We start from the raw sequence: 15,748 nt of genomic DNA, 5'->3' as shown, positions 1-15,748 counted from the left end.
AGTGAACCTTTTCATTTTAACATTTCACACTGGTGCAAGGAAAACCAAAGGGGAAACACAATTCCATGGGACATGTCCTCATTTCTGCCCTATGGAACAATTGCAATCAGTAGCAGTCATAGCCAAGCCAACAAACTCTGGATGAGTCTATAAAAATGTTTAGACTCAAACCAAAGGTAAATGTGGCTTCCCAAGTCCCTGGCCTTGTCCCATTGTATCTGTTTTACACTTGTTCTTTTTTTGTCTTGTTTTGTTTTATTTTACATTTCCTGTCTGGTGCCCAGAAAATCTGCTGCAAGAGAATTCACCAAACTAGCTGGGTGGTGGTGGCAAATGCCTTTAATCCTAGCACTTGGTAGGCAGAGGCAGGCCATCTCTGAGTTCCAGGCCAGTCTGGTCTACAAAGCTAGTTCTAGGACAGCCAGGGCTACACAGAGAAACCCTGTCTCAAAAAAAAAAAAAATCAAATAAATAAACAAAAAAGAATTCACCAAATTGAAAACAAAATGAAAAAAAAAAATCACATGCAAATTGAACATGGTGGCACTGTGTGCAATCCCAGCACTCAGTGGGTAGAAGCAGAATGACCCTGAGTTTTATCTAGGCCAAAGTGAGCTATAGCAAGATGTCAAGGGTTGGGAATGTGGCCCTGTGGTAGAGCATATGGCCAGCATGGCCCAGTCTCCAGCAGCAGACTGTCTATTTTCCATTTACTTACTCTGTATGTGCCTGTCTGTGTTTAGATGCAGACTCTCTCCTCCTTTAGCTACACAGTTCCAATTACGCCTTCCAGTTGTCACCACTGCATTAATTTGTGTAGCACATTGTGATGTGAGCATCTTGTGTGAGTGAGTGAGCTATTTAGGTGAACCCTACAGTCCTGACAGTGGGTGTGATTTTTTTCCATTCATTCCATTCATTCAGACATTACTGCCTCCAACATGTCCAGAGAAGTAGTGCACAGGCCTCCCATCTGCCTGGACAGCACACTTTTTATTCCATCAGCATAAATAGAAAAATCTTTTTAAAACTATGTCTGAACTAAACATAGACAGGTTTTTTCTTGTCATTATTCCCTAAACAGCAGTCTAACAGTAATTTACATTGCATTTATATGGCATTCATTTCTGTAAGCAATTGAAAGGTGATTCAAAGTATATAAGGACATGAACACATAACAGGTAAAGATATGGGACTTAAGCACCCATGGGTTTGGCACTTTCAAAGGTTTCTGGAACCAATCCTTCTGTGTGGATACTGGGGGACAATATTTTTACGTTTTACACTTTCAACTACCATTTTGGAGCATTTGAAATAAAAAAAAATTATTAACTGGACCTCTTTTTCCATCTCATGACTTCCAACTTGCACAGTTAGTGAAACTGAGATGACTTGGGCTGGTTCCTAAATTTACAAGGATTCCTCCCCTTCCCCATGGATTGGTTCTCCAGTCCATAGGCAGGGCACAGAGAGAAGTGCCCTTCCTCCACGTTAAACCCATAGAAGACCACAGGCTGGCAAACTATATTGGTACCTTAGATGGGCCTTCCATGTTTTGAGACAAGGCCTATTTGGTGTGGGTGCCTCTATCAGAGATAAAGGTTCCTGGACAATTCCTTTAGCATAGCATGGCCTCCAGCAGGGAGGACAATGGGCAGTGTGTTTCCTAGAATGGAGGAAGTGTTCTTTTTTACATGAAATTGTATTACTCCAAAACTCAAACTAGCACCTAGATTATTGATCATGAACACAGAGTGTAGCATCCTTGAGAGCCAACCTGAAGCAATCGTGAAAGAAATTAGCATCATATCAGCAGATTGGTTGCGGTATTAGACTCCTCTATAAGGATTTTTCTTCAAAGATATTTAGGATTCTACAGATTCAAATTTGAAAATGTTTTCAAACTTCATGCACAGTGTATCTATATATGACAATATACCTTTTTGGTATGAATTCAAAATTGATTGCACTTACTCACTACCCTAGCATTTCTGATGTCCTTTGCTGCCTGGCCCAGGGAAAGCTTCGATATTGCTGTTCACTAGTGCATTTTCATTACTCCAATAAATACGATCTCTAGGTTCTTTGAGTACCCACTTTCTGCTCTCACAGGGACACTCATGTATCCTCTTTTACTTCCACATTCTGAAAGCCAGCACACACTCCTGTGAAAAGCAAAGCCAGAGGGTAACTAAAAGCAAATTCTTGCCATCAGGTTGTGGCCCAAGCAATACTGTCAAAGAGGAATGAGCTTTGCTACCCTGACTCTTACCATGCTCAATACTTCCTTACTCCAGGCCCAATATCTCTTTACCACTTGCCTCTAACCCTCCAGGCACCACACCCATCCCCTTACCCTACCTTGTGGATCCTTTCATTCATAAAACTTACAAAGTTTAATGTGATGCCTAGAGCATTTATTATGTCGGTTATGAATTCTGTTTCCACCATCATATAAGTTTACGTGGCAGAGATTTTTGTTGATTTTGTTTATAAAAGAATTCCAATCTCAAAGGACTATGTAGCAGATAGCAGCTATGCAATAAAGATTTGTTATACAAATCGGTGGATGTTTCAGCATTCACATGAGATACATCTCAGACACTGTTGACCTTGAACTCTTTCTTGATGTTTCCTCTAAGGTCAAACCATAGCTGAGGTTTAAGTTAAACATTGCCCATTCTTCTCTTGTTCTCTGCCTCCTAATTTCCCTGTAACCTTCCACATTATTGAGGCCTTTTAATTGAAACAAACTCATTTCCTTGGCCCATCCTAACCACATTCTTCCCAGTGCTCCATTTCCACATATAATCATCCCCTTTTGCTACTCACTTTTAAGTAAAACCATTCCATTATAATTTTATTATTTAGAGATGTGTGAAGAATCTCAGTACTGTAAATGCTTCTAGAAGGAAGTAACTATTCAAACTTAGCAGCATAATGTTCTGATTATCTTTATAAATAAGCTTCTATGCCCCCTTGAAGACTGCTGAGTTGTTAAGCCATACATCCTCAGCCAGTCCTCTCTCTTAGACATACCCAGACTCTACAGTAAGAATAATAGTCTTATAATCACTTGGCACCAAATAATTCTTACTCGAGACTAGGATGCTAGCTTGAAGGTCAACAATATGGAGAAGTTATTATGTATCTATTATTCCAGTGAGTAAAAGCCAAACGTGAGACTCCCATTTTACAGGTTTAAACCCTATTACTCCAATGGGATTCCAAGAGCCTTCATTCACTTTTACCTCTATTCAAAAGAACAGAATAGAGAACAATAGTGAATAGTTATTACTGCCTTCTACAGCCCAGTCATTATGTTAAGCTTTTCATACACCTTGTCTTATTCCATGTCCCAGTGCGCTCTCTAAGGATAGCATTTTATAGATGCAGAACATGAAACTTCTAAGCTTAAGAATATTATCCAAGGCTCAAGAGATAAGTGCTAAACTATATCTTGCCTCAAAAGCATGAGGACTTGAGTTTGATCCCCAGAACTCATATAAAATGCTAAGTGTGGTGAGACACTAGAGAAGCAGAAACAGGAGGATCCCTGAGGGTCATTAACCAGCCAATTTAGCTAATTAGTGTGCTTCAGGATGAGAGACCCGGTCTCACAGAAGGTGGATAGTGTTCCTGAAGCTGACCTGAGCTTGTCCTCTTGCCTACACACACACACACACACACACACACACACACACACACACACAGAGAGAGAGAGAGAGAGAGAGAGAGAGAGACAGAGACAGAGAGACAGAGACAGAGACAGAGAGAGAAAGAGAGAGAGAGAGCACTAGAATTAGAATTAGAACTGTATTATAAACTTAGCCATGCCTCCCACAGATGGTGCATTTCCCTCAAGAACATACCTTTTCTCCTCAGCTTTGCACACCTTTCATCTACCAATTCAAAATTCAAAATGAGCAAGAAATAGAATTAAAGACATAAGCGTTAACTGAATGAAGCATTCATCCACACACTCATCCTATGGAATGCCACGAGGCTACACAAGACTGTAGATGAACAGACTGTGCTTAGCACAGTGGCAGAAGAAAGCTGGTGTGAGTTTTTGGTGGTGGTGATAATCATAGTTTGTTTTCCTCAAGAGGTAGAGAAATGTGGTCTATTGGGGTTGTGAAAGACATTCTTCAGTGTGGGAATGCTCTGCAGGAGTCATCATGGGATTGGAATGCTGCTCCACAAGGACATGTACATTTGAAGTGAATGAGACAGGCAGGGGTGACACCGGTTGCCAAGAGCAGCCTATAAACTGAAAACACCCTCCAGGATCTGCAGCTTCCCAAGGAAGTTCTTCTCCAGTCACTAGTACCAGAAAATGACAAACCAATTCATTTATCAACGAAAAGATATATCCTACTTGGCCGTGATTCAAGCTTCCTGTCTCATTCTTTCTTGCTATTTTGTGGCCTAGAACATTTTGTCATCTCTCACTAATGTCACCTCTCACATTTTTATAGTTGGGACTTGGGAAGGGAAGATTTGGGGGTGTCAAGAAAGGCAGGACTAGGTGTTTGGCACCGTAACTTTACCAGAGTTGGCCTAGAGCTCAATATAGCTTTTACTTGTGAATACACCAGTATCTATACATACAACTCTCAAATGTCAGTATCCACACACTCAACACATGGAAGTGGGTTCACTATAACCTGTTTGTTTGCTTGTTTGTTTGTTTTGAGACAGGGAATCTCTATGTAGCCCTGGCTGTCCTGGAACTCACTCTGTACACCAGGCTGGCCTCAAACTCACAGAGATCTGCCTGCTTCTGCCTCCCAAGTGCTGGGATCAAAGGCCTGTGCCACCACTGCCCAGTATCCAATTCTTTTAAATTATACATTTCAAAGCACAGATGCTCAAGGATTAAGCAATTTACTCAAGATGATTTGGATAATAGAAAGCAGAACCCAAACTCATATAAACACAATGTTCTTGCCACAATCTGCCATGCAATACTTGTATTATTAATCAGGACATTAATTCAGAGACTGACACCTAACTTTTTACTTACATTATGATTGTTTCAGGAGCCACCATGTCATCCTTGACCAGTACCCTGCACTTGGCTGAATTGCCCTCTCCCTTAAAGACTACGCACTCCTCTCATTTTCTGTTCCCTTTGTTTGAATTTGCTTGTAGCTTGCCCCCTTTCCCTCAGCCTACAAGTACCCAGGTGTGCTTTGAAATGACCCTGACTTTCTTTTCATTTCTTTAAGGGGACTCCCAGGACTTAAAAGATGAAGCCAAGTGGTACTCAAACCCATTTGTAAACACTAAATATAGCAGGATGGGAGAAGCTGAGTGGGTAGACTCAGGTGATCTTTATAGATAGACTATTAGAGCATTTTGGAGGCTAACATTTGCTAAAGCACTCCACCACTGAAACCGTCCTCCCAGTCCCCAAGCAGTTTTTTCCAATGTGATTTCAGAGTTTGCCTAGAGGAAGGTGGGTATCCAGTGCATTTGTGCAGTGGGATATGTACACATATCCAGTGCACATCTCACTGTGTGATAGCACCATCCAGTTCTTGCAAGGAAAGCCAGCCATTCAACAAAAAATCCTATAAACTTCTGGGACTGGGCACAGTCCACAGCCAGAGGCCAAGCACACAAACACCACTCTATACAGCTGCAGGATGCCCACCGCTGTCTGACACAGTGACAACAGCAGAAACAACTGCCGAAACTGAAAGTTACCACTGGGAACTGTTGTGTTCATAAACAAAAATCAAACCACTCCACCTCTCTCCCTTTGGAGGTAAGGTATTCCATTCTACTGTTCTTCTAAAAAATAGAAGGTGGAGCCAGGTAGTGGTGGTGCACACCTTTAATCCCAGCACTTGGAGACAGAGCCATGCAGATCTCTGTGAGTTCGAGGCCAGCCTGGGCTACAGAGTGAGTTTCAGGAAAGGCACAAAGCTACACAGAGAAACCCTGTCAAAAAAAAAAAAAAAAAAACCAGAAAGTGGAATATTATCGAGTATATTTAGAGGTCCTCCTCTGCCTGATTTTAGCAAATTGTGTCTCCTAGCTATGCAGGGTAAAGTATAAATGCCATAATACAGGTGTAAAAATGAAGAAGCACAATGGATTTGACTGGGGATATTATAAAGACTCAGAAAATACCTGAGAGCTGAGCCTGAGAAAAGAGCGAGCTGAGGGCAGCCGAGTACAGACATTCAAGATCAGAAAACAGTGTGTGATGGGCAGTAGTGAGTGAAAATGGCAAGAAGTCACTGCACGAAAGGGATTTCAATAATTTCCTGTCTCGTTCCTGAAATCTAAGGTCATTGGGCACAAGCACTGGAGTAACTTCTTGCAATCTGCTCCCTTCATGTTCCAGATCACAGAGTGCAGTTGCTTGTTTTTTCACTCTTTTGCTCTTTTTTGGGGGGAGGGGGAGGCTGCCACCCAGCCTCCCATAGGCTTATTATTTCTTATGAATGCCTGACCTTAGCTTGGCTTGTTTCTAACCAGCTTTTCTTAAATTATCCCATCTATCTTTTTCCTCTGGGCTTTTATTTTTCTCTATTTCTGTATACTTTTCTTTATTTCTTTCTCTGTGGCTTGATCTGTAGCTGGGTGACTGGTCCCTGGAGTCTTTCTCTCCTCCTCTCTCATTCCTTGATCCCTCTTTTTTCTCTCTTTTTCTCCTTCTATTTATTCTCTCTGCCTGCCAGCCCTGCCTATCCTTTCTCCTGCCCAGCTATTGGCCATTCAGCTCTTCATTAAACCAATCAGCTGTTTTAGACAGGCACAGTAACACAGTTTCACAGAGTTAAACAAATGCAACATAAAATAATGCAACACATCTTTGCATCATTAAGCAAATGTTCCACAGCATAAACAAGTGTAACACACCTTAAAATAATATTCCACAAGAACAGAGTATTTTGTAAACCATTGGAAGGAATTTGGGCATTAGCCTAAGGGGGTGGGTAGGTCTTAGGGATTTCAAATGAAGGAATTCCTGTATTTTAGAAAGATTCACCTGCTGCAGTGGAGAGCATAAAAGACATCAGGATCAGTGTCATGGAACAGGTCAAACCATCGCAGGGATCTGGGATCACCGCAGTAATCTCTCTTCCTCCAGAATTATGTTTCACATACAAATTGCATTTGAATTTTTGTCGCAAAACACTATCTAGCTTTCTCTTACATATAAAGCAATCTATGGAGCACCCAGCACAGCACTTAATCTGAACCCATTCTACCTCTCTTGCTCTTGTGCTAATTCCTTTCATATACTGTGGCTTCCATTAGTAAGGAATTCTCCAAAATGACACAGACATGTGCCTCTCAGTGCTCAGTCAGGCTGTTTCCCCCTTGGTTTTCTATTATTCCTACCACTGTTCTATTATGTAGCCTCCAATAACATAGTGAAGTCCCTTGAGGAACTTACTCATCCATCTGCTCCTGCATGGTTAGCCTAGCATCCATATGCTCCTGCACTGTTAGCCTAGCATCCATACGCTCCTGCATGGTTAGCCTATCATCCATATGCTCCTGCATGGTTAGCCTAGTATCCATCTGCTCCTGCACGGTTAGCCTCGCATCCATACGCTCCTGCATGGTTAGCTGAGCATGTCACACACCAGAGGCACTTGGCAGATATTTGCTGGGATAACTGAACTGATAGCAGTATTTGTATTTGTCATTTAGTGTTTTCAAACTTCAAAAACAATAAATAAAATGATCCAGTTAGTTACATGGTGACATAAAACACTGTACAGAAAATTATTTAAAAATTTTTAAAATATATATTACAATAATACAAAAAGCAAAATATATACAGAACAAGTATGATAAGGAAATAATTTCACAAAGATACCCAGAGACTTCTAATCCATTTATAGTAACAGTGTTAAAAGAAGGGGCAAAAGAAAAGAACGTATCTGTTCTGGCATCACTTGTCAGATTGGTAAAGATGAAGAGTTTTAAAGCTGGGTTGAAGATGCCAGGAAAGAAATACTTCCAGTCTTTATTTATAGGAGTAAATTGATGTGCTTCTTTTTGGAAGGCAATTGATTTATCAGTATCTACAAAATGTAAAATACAGAAACATTCAATCTAAAATTTCAAATCTTAGAAATTATCTGACAAATAAAATATAACGAAAATAAAAAATAAACAATTGCTATCACCTTGTTTCAAATTATTCCAAACTATTCCCATTAAAAGCAAAAAGCAAACTACAAATGGAGCTTATATACTATGATATTCTTTTAGTACAAAGAAAATATTCAGATAATGCTTGTATGTGCACAAGAAATCTTGAAAAATCTTGGCATTGAGTACTTCTCTGAAGATTTATTGTGTTGTCAGCCCTTTGACAGTGTTTGAACCTTGTACACTTTTCAGTTCTAAAAGCTATAACCTGTGCCAAACAAACATTTGTTGGTCATTTATTATACACTAGAAAAATATCAGACATTATGAATATAGCCATGAGTTATATCATTTATGGCTTCCAGGATTTTGCAAATACAGTGGTTTCTCAAAGGATTTTTACATATTACAGACACAGAATATCATCCTCCCCAATCCACTGAGAACCTGATGCTTCTGTATTAGATGAACAGGAATGTGATAAATGCATTATATATGCATACAGATTGTTCTTGGATAGTTGATATCTCATCTTATATAAAAATTCTTGAAGTACTCAGTAACATCCTGACACATTTAATTATCAACTTAACCAGCTCCACTTATCACAAAACATGATGTTGGAGAAATGTAACAGTGGCATGTCCAATAGTGGTGATGACACTCCTTCTCCCCTCCCCCGTCATTTGTGAAGCAGCATGAGGGGTGTTGACATTAGTCCTTCCTGAGAGCTTTGGTACAACTTGATGCATCTGTTAGTCCTGGGATTTTCTGTGATGAGACTTTTTAAAACACTACTTTACTTTCAGTGCTTGCTATGGATCTATTTAAGCTGTTTATATCTTTCTAATTTTAGTAGTTCATATGTGTCTAGGAATATATTAATTTCTTCTGGATTTTCCAGCTTATTGGAAAAAGTAATCAAAGTATTCCTTAGTGTCCTCTAGAATTTATTGGACTCAGCTGTATCATCTCTCATTTTAACTGAAGCCTTCTCTTTAATGTGGTACAAGTTTGTCAATCTTGGTTGTTTTTTCAAAGAGCCAACTGTTTGAGTCTATGTATTGTTCTTTTAATCCCTTTAATTAATCTCTGCCCTGACCTTTGTTATTTCTTGCTGCCAACTGCTTTGGGGTTTGGATTGTTCTTATTTTTCTAAGACTTTGATATGAGGCATCAGGTTATTCAGGAGATGAATTTATTGGTTTTAACTGTAAGCACTCAGAGCTGTAAACTTTCCTCTTGTAACTAGCTTAGCTGTATCCTCCCCCCACCCTACCTCCCACCAAGAGATTCTGGTTAAGTTTTGCTTTTATCTTCATTTGTCTAGGAATTTTAAATTTTCCTCCCTGATTTGTTCAATGACTCACTGGTGTGTTGGTTTTGATAGCTCTTCTAATTTTATTTGGGATCTCCTAATTGAGCAAGTCAAACTCTTGGAGGTATCCCTAGTACCACTTACAAAGGAGAAAAAAAAACTAATAGCTGCAACATCAAGTTGTGCAAGACATAAAGACACATTGAATCAAGTAAATCCCTCCAATATATAAACAATGTCCATGAAACTAGAAATGGTAGAACTAATGCAGAATAGATTTAAATTGTATTTAGGATAAATGTAGAAATAGTAAATTAGTAAAAGGAAGGAGTGAGAGAAAGGGGAATAAATTAGAGGGAGCAAGGTTAAATAAGTGAAAGGAAAAGTAAGAGGAGAGGAGAACAAAAAAAGATAGAGAAATTAGAAAAGGAAAAAGAAAAGAAAAACAACAACGAAAATCCCTAGTAACAAGAACATTCAAAAGCACAATTAAATAAAAGGGGAATAAAAGTGGACATATTAAAATGACTCTTCATTTTTAATTATTACATCCCCATAGATGAGATCATCTCTCAACCATTATCAAGAAAAGCTTCTCCTTGCAGTAGATGGCAATTAACACAGAGACCCCAAACTGGCCAAGGATGGTGGAGCGCTCAGTCCCACGTAAGTTTGTTATCAAAGCACTTTATAGAAAATACACTTAACAGAAGCCAGTCATCAAAGAATAATGCTACTGATACAAAACTAAAATAATCAAGATAATGTGCTGGTACAAAGACAGACATATATGCATGCCCAGAACGGAGTGCAGAGAATTAACCATTCACTCACATGTATAATCAATGCTTAGCAAACAAGATGCTAATTCAATGGGACAAAGAATAGACTTTTTCAATAGATAGTGTTGAGAAAACTGGAAAGCCATGAGTATAAGGTGAAAGTAGACATTTACCTAAGACCATACATAAAAAGTAACTCAAAGTGGAACAATGCTTGCATGTAAAAACATAGACCTCTTAGAAGAAAATAGGTCTATACATGTAAATCTTCATACCTTATATTAGGCGATACTTTCTTCAATGTGGTACCAAAAGGAAAAAAGGCACTTCGTAGGTAAATACTCTAACATAACTGGTTAATGTTGTTTAGTTTACATTCACCAAAATTAAAAATGAAAAAGTATACTTCAAAAAAAAATACCATAAAGTGGGGCGGTGGTGGCACACGCATTTGATCTCAGTGCCCAGAAGGAAGAGGAAGGTGGATTTCTGTGAGTTCAAGGCCACTCTGGTCTGCAGTGTGAGTTCCAGAACATCCAGAGCTACACAGTGAAACCATGTCTCAAAAACAAACAAACAAAAAAGTGAAAATCAACCCAAGGATGGGGGAAAAAAATTGCAAACCCTTTTTATCCAGTATCTTATATCTAATGTATGTAAAGAACTGTGACAAGAGCGTCCTGTGGAACTGTATCTTACTTTGATAACATTTGTATGGGACAAACCTTAGGACTCCTCATTCTGACTTCCAATGTCCCTTCCAATGGCAACTTCTGAGACCCATTTTCTCAGTGGCTTTGGATTCCAGGACCAGCCAATACTGTTTTGTTTTTTTGTCTTGTGGTTTGTTTTGCAGTTAGGTCCATATTACTAACCAGCCAAATTGTCAAAAATTATTTCAGGAAGGTAGAGCTGTCTGGTCAATTTGCACCTGAAGGCCTCCTACCACCTTCCCCTGAACTATTTCAGGAAAGACTGGACAGTGTGGTTCTGTAAGGTGCAGACAACTTTTATGAGCTGACTGAGTAGTGCCAGAATGCCACGCTCAGAATAAGCAGTAGCAGCCCTCGTGGTCATTGCTCATGCCTGTAAACCATTTGGGAAGTAGAGGCAGGGGTATCAGGAGTTCAAGATCATGCTCAGCTACATCATGAGTTATAGGCCAATCTGGCTGCATGAGACCTTGTCACAGAGAGAGAGAGAGAGAGAGAGAGAGAGAGAGAGAGAGAGAGAGAGAACATCAGGAGCCACTCCCTCTCCTAGAAGCCTTTCTAAGATAACAAGATAAACGAGATAAAACTCTGGAGGCTATAGAACTGTCAAGGCTCTGGAAAACTGAAAACCTGAACCAGATCCTGTCTGATCTTTGTGCACAACTGGCCATCTCCATGAGGTCCTAAAGAACTACTTTCCAGATGAGGTGAAGCTCACCAAGATGTGTCATTATTTAACCTCACAGGTTGGTGGACCACTAGGCTATATGGGGCAAGTATCTTTTCCAACAAGAGCTCATCACCCCTCAAGTACAACTAGAGGCCCCAGAGCACAGCAGTTTATCTGCATCAGGAACCTCTCTTGTAACCACACCAGAGCCTCTCCCAAGCCTTGGGTATACAGCCAATGTCTATATGAGAAGACACACAAACCACCACCAAGGATAGCAAGCCATTAAGATGGCTGGCATCAAGGTCAAAGGTGTTGAAGATGTGAAAACTGGAACTCTGACTGATGCTAGGACTGACGTCTGTCAGATACTTTTAAAGTTAATAGTCACAACGTAACTCAGAAACTCAACTTGATAGCAGGGAGAAATGCTCAGATGAGGGCACTGGGGGTTAAGAGGTAAAAGTAGTAATAAAGTAGAAATGGAAAAAAAAGAAATAAGTTAATGAAAAACTTTATATCAAAACAAATAGCTGCAAAATGAGTACTTAAATTAGTATTGTATGAAAAAAAAAGGAAGAAAAGAGGAAGGGCATGACTGCATATGGTGGGGGAGAAACTTTATTGTAGATAAAAGGGAGAACTTAACCAGAGGAGGGAGATCTAGGAGAATTCAGAGTGAACATGACCAGACTGATCCAGGCCATGTAAGGAGACGGGAGAGAGGAGCAGAACCAAGAGGCCATGAGGGTAAAGGGTAGACCAAAGCGCCAGGGAACCAAAATGGTTGGAAAGGGCAGCTGTGGGGAGGGAAGCCTAGCAATACCTTGATTGGAGTTCAGGGTAGAGGGTAAGGTAAGCAAGCCAGGAGGACCCTGTAATAGCTGGGGACTGAAGGATGCTGAGAGAACCCCGCAGCCAGGTTCCCTTTGATATGTTAAGTGGACACCTCAGCCATTTGTCCCAGGTTTAAGAACTAACATCCCAGCCTTTTTGTTGATAATAAATAAATGATAAGGAGTGACTTAATCTTCTATGACTACTTCCTGCTGACACTAGAGCATTGTTGCTGGGGACCCAAGGAAGCTGGAATGCTGGCCAAGTCTAGGAAGAGCAGGCTGTTTCAGTCACTGTCCAGGCTTTGCAGGACCATCTGGGGTTAGGAAAGTGCAGGTCATTTTGGAGCAGTCTGTGAGGCTGAACTACCTGGGACTAGCTGCTCTGGAGCAATCTAGGATGCAGATTCTGAGAGAAAACCTGGGGCTTGTAAGTAGCTGGAGCAGTCTGTAATTGACTTGAAATCTGCTAGGGCAAATAGACTAGGGAGAGAGATAAGGGATTTAGGATAAACTTTTAAGGGGTTTAGGGGAATTTTTTTCCTTTGGTGTACATTTGAAACTTTTGGGCCCATGGTCCTGGCAGTTGCAGGAGAGGAATCATAAGACCAGGGAAATGGAGGGAGAGAGATCCCACTCTTAGGAATAGGCAGGTGGGGAAACTTAGGCTGCTGGTTGACAGGAGTACTTATCTGGATTTCATTTGACCAGTGAGAGTGGATTTAAGTTGATTCCCTGAAGCTTACAAGAATTTTTTAAGCTCCTAAAGAGATAAAAGTTTTACATATGCTGGCATTACCATTGTTTTCAATCTGTACTGAAATCCACATTATAGAAAAAGCAGTATACTCACACCTTCCTGTCATAGTAAAAGCATGGGAAACCAAGAACGATTCTGGGTTAAAAGTACGAACACTCTCCTCTATCCAGAAGAATGGGTGTATATAGATTGAACTGATGTTTGTAGCACAATGAGAAGCACTTTAAGTCTATACTTAAAAAACAACCAAAGGAATTCTAAATTTTTGAGTTTGTTAATATGCTAATAGTAGTCAGTGCTTAACAATAGAGGAAAAGAAATCTGAAACATTTTATTTTTTTATATACCTCAAATCATTTTCTTATACCTGTACAAATTGTATTTACATACCTTAAAATACCTTCTTAGAACCTCACAACTTACTTACTTAAGCTTTCACATCCTCAGACCTTCTCAGCTTGTATTTATATTCCTGAGAACACTTTCTTAGACCCTCAGAACTTACATAAACTTTATGTAATTATTTACCATGAGGCACAATGACAGCAGTCATTGTAAAGCAAGTCTCTTCAGACAAAGGAATAGTAAAAAGTTACTTTGAAATCTGTGCTGCCAATTTATCTCCTTTTAGAGTCTGATAGCAAGGTAAACTGTCTTTCTCTGCTGGAGACCTTGTAGCTCTCCAGTGAGGCCTGAGGCCTGATTTTCATATAAAAGTGAATTAATAAGGTGGCTTCAGCCTTGGGAAGAGGAACTGGTTAGCTTGCTGTTGCTAAAGCTACTGTCAGTCAATATCATCAGAGATCTGAGGATAAATTATAGCAATAGTGTAATCCAAATGGCCTATTTATCAGTTAAAATGACAAAGACTTACCCATGACCTAGATGATTGCCCTATGCTTCTGTGGTCTTGATGGCTGGCCAATAGTGGTAGGGCATCAGCTGTCATAGAGGACAGCATTTGATCTTCAGCTGCCACACAGAGCAGCATGGCCTTTGGCTGTCAGACCCAGAAGGTCTGAGAGATTTTTTCCCTGTAGAAGAACTTGAAAGACTGACCTTACTATGACCAAGCAGAGTAGGGTATTCAACACAAAGTATCTACAGTTTGTGTAGGGCCCTGGCAGCAGGAAATGTGTGAGGCAGTTTTGCCCAGTGGTTAGTGTTACCACAATTCAGGTGAAGTCTTTGTGCCCCATCTATCTTCTTTGGAGACCATAGGTTCCTGCTAGAAGAGGGGCATTTCTCTCTATAATGGGAAGCTTAAATATTTTAAATGCCATATTCAGCATTTAAAGTTTGAGGACCATTTAATAAGTATACCTGAGTTTAGACTTAACCCTGAAAACACATACAGGAGGCAAAATAAAGCTTGTCACTAAATGAATTACATAACAGTTTCAAAGTTAGTAGCTTTTATAAGACTAGGAATTTACAGATTTATCCCTGTTAAGTTTGAGCCTTAAAATTTTGAGTTAAAGATTTAAATGAATATCCTTTAGCATCAAAATAAACCATAAATACAGTAAATTTTAAATCATGAATACACTCCATAGGAAGATTGGGAACTTTTCTGATCCTTTCATAGTGTACCATTATAGAATCAGTTGTGTGTGTGTGTGTGTGTGTGTGTGTGTGTGTGTGTGTGTGTGTGAGAGAGAGAGAGAGAGAGAGAGAGAGAGAGAGAGAGAGAGAGAGAGACTAAGTTCATCTAAATAGCTAAAGCTTAACAAAGTAAGAAAAGACAAAGAAGTTAGATAAATATTACTGTGAACCTGAGTAGATCTTAGGGATTTATAAATCTTATTTATCAAACATATATTGTTACTTATCTCAATTTTTTAGAAGCTTGGTGTTGAACAGAGTTAGCAAAGATATAAGTAGTTAGACATACAACTTAAATCAATTTTTGTTAATCTGAGTAGACCTTTATAACCTTAAAATCTTATCATCATACAAAAATCCATACCAATCCAAAATATTTGAGACCCATTGTTGTTTCCTTAGTCTAAAACAGAGATACAATGATAAGCAGAGGGCTCAGTAGGATTGAGCCATATGATTGCTATTTAAAAACATCTATTTTCTTAACAGTTGAATCTAAGTTACACAGTATATTCTAAACAAGATTTTAATTGTATAGATTTTAATTATAAGCCTTTTGTTATAAATTTAAAGCCAAATTTTTGTTAGAGATTTTTTAACCACACCCAATGAGCTTTTAACCACACCCAATGAGCTTACAAATCCTGAGATAGAGTTCACAGCATAATCTTTAAAAGATTTTGTGAGAACAGATTACAGAGAAATCTTAGAGATAAAAGATTTTTAAGAGTGGGAAGTAAAACCTTAGAGATAAGAGACTTTTGGAAGTGTAGAGTGGAGCAAGTTTAGATATGAGAGATTTGGCGATCATTTGTTTGTGCAGTGGCAGTTGTTATGATTTGAGAGAATTTGGAAATCAAGTGTGCCAATTTTAGGCCATTGATCTGTATTGAGGCCAAGCTGTTGTAATAAAACCTGAGTCCAGCCGGGCGGTGGT

Source organism: Peromyscus californicus, unplaced genomic scaffold (assembly GCF_007827085.1).
Source record: "Peromyscus californicus insignis strain IS unplaced genomic scaffold, ASM782708v3 Scaffold_5__1_contigs__length_169319896, whole genome shotgun sequence".
NCBI lineage: Eukaryota > Metazoa > Chordata > Mammalia > Rodentia > Cricetidae > Peromyscus > Peromyscus californicus.
The sequence above is the reverse complement of the archived record's forward strand: the minus strand, read 5'-3'. Positions refer to the sequence as shown.